Below are 8,805 nucleotides of genomic sequence, written 5' to 3'. Positions count from 1 at the left end.
GCGTAACCGTCGCCCACGCGTACGTGTAACTGTCACCCACGCGTACGCGTAACCGTTGCCCACGCGTACGCGTGGATGGCCAAAAATGAACACTGACGCGTGAGCGTCGGTCACGTGTACGCATGACTACTCGCGCGATTCCAGTGCAATGGCAGCCCAACTCTCTGTTCAATATGCCAATTAACGCCAATTTGCATTCCACGCGTACGCGTCGTCGACGCTTACGCGTGGATGGTAAAAAATGCAGGTGACGCGTACGCGTGGGGTGGCTTGTGCGCCAGGCACCCCTCCCGCGTCGTTCCATCACAACTCTCTGATCATTTTTTATAAAGGGTGAACCTCCATGCGACGCGTGCGCGTCATTGACCCTTACGCGTCGAAGGCACCTCTTTTTTTTTAATTATGAAATATAAAGCAAAATAAGGGTAAACATGTAGAATTGGAAATTAACACTGACAGAAATAAAATAAAACTAATAAAAAGGAAGATCATACCATGGTGGGTTGTCTCTCACCGAGCACTTTTAGTTAAAGTCCTTAAGTTGGACATTTGGTGAGCTCCTTGTCATGGTGGCTTGTGCTTAAACTCATCTTGAAACTTTCACCAACGCTTAGAATACCAATAAGCTCCAACATTCCCGAATAAATTCAGCAAGCCTTGATGAAGTTCTTCACAAGCTTCGAGCTCCCAAAGTTGATCCTTTTGTATGACGGGATCCCAAATCTTGTTTCTACACCCGTCTTTAAGTTTATCATCTTTATTCCAACTGGGTGGCAAGCAATCTAAATTCTCAATGAAGTACCAAACTCGTCTCTTTGATCCAACCAAATTATCACTAGTCCAACACTTGCATCTAGCTCTTGAAATCTCAATCTTAATGAGCCTTGATTTGGAACTCCAACCACTAAACATCCTTCTCTTTTGCTTCATTCCACAAAGCCTTCTAAGTTGGCCATCCGTTTCAAGAATACCATATTCAAGTGGGACAATAAAGCGAATAGAGTAAGTTTTACCCACTCAAGCGAAGTAGTAGACGGCAGCCTAGGTAGAGAAGTTTCCAACGTTCTTGACAAAGCATACTCAACTCCTGTCCAACCTTTTCGAAGGACTTCCGCTTTCACATCATTCTCAAACTCACTTAGAGAAGGTTCTTCATACCCAAGGAGTTCATTTGCAGATGTAGATTCATCACTAGGAAGACTTGATTCATGATCATCATCACCAAGGGAACTTGCTTCTTGATCTATCTCATCCAATTCTTCATAGGGGGATATGCCTTGGAGGTTGTGCACTACCTTCCTCAACATCAATTTCAAGCTTCTTGGAGGAATACTCTACAACTCTAGATTCCCATGGAGGTTCGGCATCTCCTAAGTCTTCAACCACTTCTTCCTCTTCAACTATTATGGCTTCCTCCACTTGTTCCAAGACAAAGTCACATTCCTCACTTTCCATCGGAGTTTCTAGTATCTCCTTCATGCTACGCTCTTCTATTAATCCTCCACATGTAGCTATGGGAGTACTTTGAGTGTCGAAGCGCAGAGAGGCTAAATTACCCACTACCTCGGTCAAGGTAGCTAAAAACTCTAGTGTTGTCCTTTGCATCTCTCTTTGCTCTTGAAGAAGAACACCAAGAGTGTCATTCATTGGGGATTGGAGTGGATATGAGGGTTCATTGCTTGGGAGGAAAGATTCATGATAGGAGGGTGGTTCTTCATGATATAGATGTGACAGTTCAACACTCTCCATCTTTTCCACTTGTTGTAAAACACACTTCAATCCCTTGTTCTCAAGTTGAGATATGCTATCCATGAGGGCTTCGTGTGCTTTTCGGCTTTCCTCTCGCTCCATTTGATGGATGGTTGCTTGAAGTTGATCCATTACTTCCTTGAGACGATCCTTTGACTCTTGTTCCGCTTGGATAGCATAATTAGGATCATATTGCTCTTGGATTGATGGATATTGTATATAGAGGTGGTGGTTCTTGGGAGTAATTGTGTTGGAATGTGGGTGGCTCTTTGTATGGCTCATATGATTTATAAGGTGGTTGGTATGGTAGATATAGGTTAGGATCATAGGGGGTGTTTGGTAGGATGAGGCTTGTGAGTATGGTGGTTGAGGGCTATGTTGAGAAGGGGGTTCATAGGCATATGGTGGGACTTGTTGGTAACTACAAGGGGGTTCATCATAGCTATTGGATTGATATGCACTTTGGAATGGCTCTTGCTCATAGTGCATTGGAGGAGGTTATTGTCAAGAGGGTTGATCAAATCCTTATGGCTCCTCCCATCTTTGATTGTCCCATCCTTGCTGCAAGCCTTCATTGTAATATCCACTTTCTACAACATAATTTGAACCAAACTCATAGCAAAAGGGATGAGAATTCATAGTAGCAAGAGAAAATAACCAAAAACTAATAAGAACTAATGAAAATAAACTCTTAACACTAGAAACAACTAAGGAAGGAAAAAGCAAATTTATTCACAATATTCACAATAACCAATAATAAGGCACACATTTGCAATTCCCCAGCAATGGCGCCAAAAATTTGACGGAGGAAAATTGTCGGTAAAGAATTTCTCAATGAAATCTCGTTGCAAGTATAGTCTAAACTGACAATTAAACCTCAATCAAAATTTAATTTGTTTGTCACTAAAGTAAACCTAATAAAATTAACCGAAGTATTAAACCTCGGGTCGTCTCTCAAGGAATTGCAGGGAAGTATGTTACTATTGGTTATGGAAAAGTATCTTTTTTTTTGGGGTTCTTAAATATTGAACAAGAAATGTAAATAACAAGGAAGTAAACTAACAATTAAGAAAAGTCCTAGCAAGGATTGATAATTGGAATTCCTATCCCCATTATCATAGTCACTCGTGATGGTAATTGCCTTTTGCTCTCACTCAGTTAACCTCTAACAATTGAAGGTAAGTCGAGTGATCAATTCAACTTGAGTTCACAAGTCCTAATCAAAGACTAGAGTTAGTGAAGCTCAAGCCAACTAGCAACTTTCAATCAACAACCAACAAGAGACTTTGACAATTCAAGAGTCTCCAAATTACTCAATCCAAGCTAAGAATATAAAAAGCTAATTTAAAATCCAACCAAGCATTTTATCAAACACATGGTGGGCATAAAATAAAGCATAGAAAAGTGACAAGGAATATTAAATCTAAACAACCAATTGCAAGCATCAATAACACAGATTAAGAAAGCAATCATAAACATGAAAACCTCAAATTTCATTAATATGGAAATTGAATCTAACATGAAGAGTTCATAAATTAAATTGGGAAAATAAAGAGATTAACAAAGGAAAATAAAATAAGATGCTAGAATAATAGAATGTAGAAGAGAAACTAAAATAAAACAAGATGGAACTCTGAATTGAAGAAGAAATAGAACTAAAAACCTAAAACCTAGAGAGAGGAGAGAGCCTCTCTCTCTAGAAACCTACATCTAAAACCTAATAATTGTGTGAATGAATGTTAAATGAATGATTCCCCCTTCTAGCTCCACTCTACAGCCTCTAATTAGTATTTTTGAGCTTGGAACTAGGCCAAAAATAGCCCAGAAATCATTCCTAGCGTCTTCTGTTCAATACAGCACGTGACGCTTTGTCACGCATACGCGTCGGTCACATGTACGCGTCGCTGGTCTTCTGCGCTTGTCACGCGTACGCATCAATCACGCGTACGCGTTGCTATGCGACTTCACTGGTCATGCGTACGCGTCAGTCATTCGTATGCGTCACTATAAAATGCTCCAAGTCACACGCACGCGTCAGCCATGCGTGCGCGTTGATCCTCGCTGCTCAGCTCCTTAGTTTCTTATGTTCCTTCCACCTTTGCATGCTTCCTTTCTATTCTCTAAGCCATTCCTGCCCTGGAAACCTAAAAACACTGAACACACATATCACGGCATCGAATGGTGACAAGAGAGGATTAAAATGTTAGTAATTTAAGGCCAAAGAGGCATGTTTTAAATCAAAGCACAGAATTAGGAAGGAAAATATAAAACATGCGATTTCTCTGCATAAGTGTGAGAATAGTGGATAAAATCCACTCAATTTAGCATAAAATGTACCACGAAATAGTGGTGCATCAGGTACCTTCCTATGCAAAGTTCATGAAGGACATTCTAAGTCATAAGAAGGATTGGAGGGAAGTAGAGACAGTAGCTCTTACTAAGGAGTGCAATGCAGTCATTTGAAGGAACCTTCCTCAGAAACTGCAGAGACACCCTAACACTCTTCTCAGAGACACATAAGTGAATCCTAGAGAAGAGTGCCTGGTCCTCATTGTCACCAAGGAGGCCGAACCTCAGGAGCATGCTACTGAGTGACTTAAGGTAATCAAGGACCAGGAGGATCCTAAGAATGCCATTGAGCACGGCCCTACAGAAGAGCCTGTGATTGTCACAGAGCTCGCCCTTGCAAAGGTGAAAGAGCCTCAAGAACTACCCTTCCTAGGCATGCAAACAAAACCAGAAGATGAGCAACTGGCTTATCTCCAAGCAGCATCTAAGAGGATTCATGTCAATATCTCTTTTATAGAGGTATTTGAAAAGAAAGACCTAAAGGGAGATGAAATAGAGATACTTACTGAGAAGTACAGTATCCTAATTCAGTATGAGCTGCCAAGAAAGATGCCAGATCCATGGAGCTTTCAGATCCTATGGACTAATGGAAAGATCATTTTTAACAAAGCCTTGTATAATCTTGGCTTAAGTCTAAACATGATACCTTCCATTGAAGTAGAGGACGAATCTGGAGAAGCTGAAAAGGCATTGAACGCCAGTAAGGAAGCCCTCACTAGGCGTTCAACGCCCATCCTGGCAGTGGAGCTGGCGTTGAACGCCATCCAGGGAGCACTAGCTAGGCGTTCATCGCCCAAATAGAAAATCATCTGGGCGCTGAACGCCAGTGAGGAACCCCTCACTGGGCATTCAACGCCCAACCAGGTAGGCTTTCTGGTGCTGAATGCTAGTGAGGAACCCCTCATTGGGCGTTCAATGCCCATACACCCAGGGAAGCTGGCATTGAACGCCAGCAAGGACATCCCTACTGGGCGTCCAATGCCCAGAATGCTAGAGGGACTGGCGTTTAACGCTAGTAAGGGTGGACAGCAAGGGCGTTCAATGTCCAAAGAGCTATTAGAGCTGGCGTTGAACGCCAATCAAAGCACACCCTTTGAGTGCTTAAATCCCACTCAAGAACCTTCTATCCTAGAACCAAAGAAAACCATAAAGACCATAGAGGTTCCTTTGCATGCACTTCTGCAGTGCATGAGTTCTGATGAACATTCATCCTCGGATGAGGATGAAGACACTAGGAAAGAGCAAGTTGCTCGGCATCTAGGAGCTCTTATGAAGGTGAATGCCAAACTGTTTAGTAGAAATCCTTTGGAGGAAGAACCTCCATTACTTTCCAAATACCTTAATGCTTTGGTTCAGCAGAAGCTACCTCAGAAGCTTCTAGATCCTGGGCGCTTCCTGATTCCTTGTACCATAGGCACCATGACCTTTGAGAAGGCTCTGTGTGACCTAGGGTCAAGTATAGTAATGGAGAAGCTGGGAATCCAAGAGGCACAAGAAACAAGGATTACCCTGCATAAGAATTGGATGGTAACCAAGGTTCTTGACCCCCCATTACCCCCTGACAAGGAGGCACTTGCATAAAAGATTCAGCATCCAAGCCTCCTCCCTTGGATGGAATTAATTCAATCCCTCCTAAGACCAAACGTAAGTTTGGTGTTGGATGTACACTTTCCACAAAGGAGGAAGGCCCCAAAAAGAAGATACCTAGGGGCTGGAAAAATAAAAATATCCCTACTGAGGGCTTTTCACCATGGAAGAGTGAAGTGACAAAAAGGGACACCAGCATACTGCTGTAAGCCCAACCTTACCTCAGGCAGTGAACAAAATCTTGTCTCTTGAGCGTATTACGCTATTTTATGAGAGCACAGGAAGGAAGCTCCCAGTAAGGAGTAGGGATTTATTCCTCTATGAATATCTTCCTCCTTGAAAGGAGTTGTTTGTCAAGCTAATGACATTAAAAAAGCGCTTGTTGGGAGGCAACCCAACCTTAATTAACTATTTATTTCCTTTTATTTTGTTTTGTTTATCTTTTAGGATCATGATCATATGCAGCAGTAAGAACAGAGACAAAATTCATAGTAGTGAAAACAGAACACTTTGGATGGAGTGTTAAAGTTGAATGCCAGCCAAGGTATCCCTGCTGGGCATTCAACACCCCTAATGGGCAGCATTGCTGGCGTTGAATGCTAGCCAAGGAGCAGCCCCTGGGTGTTCAAATGCCAGTACAAGAGAGCAAGGAATCTGAAATTTCCTAGCCTCTTAGGACCAGTAGGTCCCACGGAAGCTCCAACTACCCCACCTTCTTCTTCCCCATTGATCATATTTGCTCGAGGACGAGCAAAACTCTTAAGTTTGGTATTGCAAAAGCTTTGCTTTTTTACTTTTACCACTCTTAAGTATAGAAGAAGAGGATGGAGCAAACTAGAAAGTATGCACTTGAGCTTGTGCAGCATCCTTAACAAAGACAAATGAGTGACATTGAAGAGATCAAGCACTACATGGGATCCTCAAGGAAGAGCACTAGCCACCATCATTCAGGTGGATTCATTCTCTTTTACTCCTTTCCTGTTATTTTTTTGTTTTCTGTCTATTTTATTACATGTTCTCTTGTTCTGGTTGCATGATCATTTGCATTGATGTCTTAAAGTTCCATATATCTCTCACCTTGCTTAAAAGAAAATTTTTAATTGAAAAGAATTGAGAGATGCATGAATTTCAAGTTTATAATAAGAATAGTTCAATTATTTTGATGTGGTGTCATTACTTTTGTTTTCTGAATGTATGAAATAAACAGTGCATATTTGAAGTTAGAACTTTAGAATGTTGGCTCTTGAAAGAATAAGGAAAAAGGAAAAGTATTATTAGTAATCTGAAAAATCAATAAAATTGATTCTTGAAGCAAGAAAAAGCATAAAAAAATGAAAAAAAAAGCTTGCATGCGAAAAAAAAAGTGGCAAAAAATAAAAAGAAAAAAAATAGAGAGAAAAAGCAAGTAGAAAAAGCCAATATCTCCTTAAATCAAAAGGCAAGAGCAAAAAGCTAGTAACCCTTTAAACCAAAAGGCAAGGGTAAAAGGGGCCAAGGCTTTGAGCATCAGTGGTTAGCAGGGCCCAAAAGAATAAAATCCTGGCCTACGCGGCTCAAACAAGCTGTCCCTAACCATGTGCTTGTGGCGTGAAGGTGTCAAGTGAAAAGCTTGAGACTGAGCGGTTAAAGTCGTGGTCCAAAGCAAAAAGAGTGTGCTTAAGAACTCTGGACACCTCTATCTGGAGACTCTAGCAAAGCTGAGTCACAATCTGAATAGGTTCACCCAGTTAAAGTGTCTGTGGCATGAATGTATCCAGCGGTAATATTGGAAAACATAGTGCTTAGGGTCACGGCCAAGACTCTAAAAAGATGTGTTCAAGAATAAAAAAGAACTTAACTAAGAGAGTCAATAATATCATCTGGATTCTAAGTTCCTAAAGATGCCAACCATTCTAAGTTTCAATGGATAGTGAGATGCCAAAACTATTCAGAAGCAAAAAGCTACAAAGTCCCACTCATCTGATTGTAACTAAGCTTCATTTGAAACTTTGAAATTTATTGTATCTTAATTTTCTTTTTTTATCCTACTGTGCTTTTAGTTGCTTGGGGACAAGCAACGGTTTAAGTTTGGTGTTGTGATGAGAAGATATTTTATACGCTTTTTGACATCATTTTCATATAGTTTTTAGTGTGTTTTGTTCATTTTTAATTAAGTTTTATAGGTTTTAGTGTTAAATTCACATTTTTGGGTTCTACTATGAGTTTTTGTATTTTTGTATAATTTCAGGTATTTTCTGGTTGAAAGTGAGGAGCTGGAGCAGAAGTCTAATTCATAGACAGAGAAAGTATTGCAGATGTTGTCTGGATCTGACCTGCCTGCACTCGGAAGAGCTTTTCTGGAGCTACAGAAGTCCAAATGGAGCTGACGGAGGAAAAATGTCGGTAAAAAATTTCTCAATGAAATCTCGTTGCAAGTATAGTTCTAAATCAACAACAATCCTCAATCAAAATTTAATTCGTTTGTCACAGGTACAAACCCCAACAAAAATAAACCGAAATATTTAAACCTCGGGTCATCTCTCAAGGAATTGCAGGGAAGTGTAGTTATTATTGGTTATGGGAAAGTATATTTTTGGGTTTAGAGTTTAATAAGCAAGGAATGTAAATAACAAGAAAATAATTAACAACTAAGAAAAGTCCTAGCAAGGATCGAGAATCGGAATTCCTATCCTCATTATCAATGTCAATTATGATGGTAATTGCAAATTGCACACACTTAGTTAATCTCTAACAATTGAAGGAAAGTCAAGAAAGAACACCAAGAACAAATTTTTGAAAAATTTTTAATAACTAAATAAAAACCAATAACCTCTTAATTTACGAAAAAGCAAAAATAAAAACAAAAATAAAAACAAATAAACAAGCAAAAAGCAAATATTTACAATAACCAATAATAAGGCACACGTTTGCAATTCCCCAGCAACGGCGCCATTTTGAACGATCGGATTTTCTATCGGTAAATAAATTTTATAAAAATATAATCGCGTTGTAAGTATAGTTTCTAAACCAACAGAGAATCCTTTTGTACAAAAGTTTTGGTTGTCACTTAAGCAAACCCAATAAAATTTATAACCGAAATATTCAAACCTCGGGTCGTCTTCTCAAGGAATTGCAGGGAGG

General features: G+C 40.1%; 1 pseudogene; it reads right to left on the bottom strand.

Moving 5' to 3' along the window:
* Positions 1-600: 600 nt before the first annotated feature.
* Positions 601-1,881, bottom strand: LOC148581009 (uncharacterized; annotated as a pseudogene).
* Between the last annotated feature and the right edge of the window lie 6,924 nt (positions 1,882-8,805).

This window comes from Arachis ipaensis, chromosome B10 (genome assembly GCF_059453495.1).
Source record: "Arachis ipaensis isolate K30076 ecotype BB chromosome B10, ASM5945349v1, whole genome shotgun sequence".
Classification (NCBI taxonomy): Eukaryota; Viridiplantae; Streptophyta; class Magnoliopsida; order Fabales; family Fabaceae; genus Arachis; species Arachis ipaensis.
The sequence above is the reverse complement of the archived record's forward strand: the minus strand, read 5'-3'. Positions and strand labels throughout refer to the sequence as shown.